Source organism: Elephantulus edwardii, unplaced genomic scaffold (genome assembly GCF_000299155.1).
Source record: "Elephantulus edwardii isolate Elephantulus edwardi_28Jun2011 unplaced genomic scaffold, EleEdw1.0 scaffold00178, whole genome shotgun sequence".
NCBI classification, from domain to species: Eukaryota; Metazoa; Chordata; class Mammalia; order Macroscelidea; family Macroscelididae; genus Elephantulus; species Elephantulus edwardii.
Window position 1 is genome coordinate 3,643,373 of NW_006399928.1, and position 1,517 is coordinate 3,644,889.

The window sequence follows — 1,517 nt, forward strand, 5'->3', positions numbered from 1 at the left end:
TTTCCTTGAAAGGAACTCTTTTTTTTTTTTTTGAAAGGAACTCTTGCTCATATGTTGTTGTTGTTGTTATGTACCGTCGAGTAGCTTGTGACTCATACCACGCTACGTACACCAGCCCTAAACCCTGCTCTATCTTGTGCCAATCACACTGCTTCCGACACACCCATCCTGATTACCCCAGTCACTGAAACAATCCACTTCATAGGTCTTCCCTCCTGCGCTGTCCCTCCACCCTCCCAAGCAAGATGTCCCTCTCCAAGGACCGGTCTCTCCTTACAACATGTCCAAAGTATGTCACATGAAGCCTCCAAGAGCAGCCCGGTTTAACCCTTTCCAGGCTGAACCTGTTTGTTTTCTTAGCAGTCCATGGTACATTCAATACTCTTCTCCAGCACCACAGCTCAAAGGCATCAATTCTCCTAACCTCCCTAGTCATTGTCCAGCTCTCTAATGCATAGCAAGTGATTGCAAAGACCATGGCCTGTATCAGGCACATCTTAGTCTCTAGAATGACACCATTGCACTTTTTAAAATTGTTATTAATTTTAATGAACATTTACAGACATTTTGGATTTCCATTCGTTCATTGTTGCACTCTTCTTCCTTCTCCCCCCCCCCCACCCCCAGTTCGCTCTTCTCTTTGAAAAGTAAAATTCCTTCACTGGCATACAATCCCCTCCAAACCCCACCACCACCACCCCGAGTATACTCCACTCTGCAACCTTCATTCCGGACTCTTATGATAATCATAATACGCTATAATATATTGCTTTTAAACTGTTCTCACCGTCATCTGATCTGTTTCAATGCAGTATACATAATTTATCCAGTTTTTCTCATTCTTACCCCAACCCAAATGTCAGTCCCATTATACAGCTGTGGCACTATGCAGTGTTTGTCCTTTTGTGACTGAGATATTTCACTCAGCATAATGTTCTCGAGGGTCATGCATTTTGAATAATATTGCATGAGTTCCTTGTTTCTCATTGCAGTGTAGTCTTTAACTGTGTAGTATTCCATTGTATACCACAGCTTATCTATCCATTCATTTGTTAATGGGCATGGTTGCTTTCAACTCCTTGCTATTGTGAACAAAGTCGGGATAAACATGGGTGTGCATATATCTGCTTGGGTGTCAGTTATGGTCTCTTTAGGGCATATTCCCAGTAGTGGAATTGCTAGGTCAAATGGTATCTTTATTTGCAACTTTCTCAGGAAGCGCCACACCGCTTTGCACAGTGGTTGCAGCATTTTACACTCCCACCAACAGTGAATAATATAGTTCCAGTCTCTCCACAACCACGCCAGCATTTGTTGCTTGCTGTTCTGTTAAATTTTGCTATTCTGACTGGGGTGAGATGATATCTCATAGTTGTCTTGATTTGCATCTCTCTTAGAGCTAAGGATTTTGAACATTTTTTCATGTGCTTGTTGGCCATCTGAATGTCTTCTTTGGTGAAGTGTCTGTTGATATCCTGTGCCCATTTTTCAATTGGATTATTTACCTTTATCTTGTT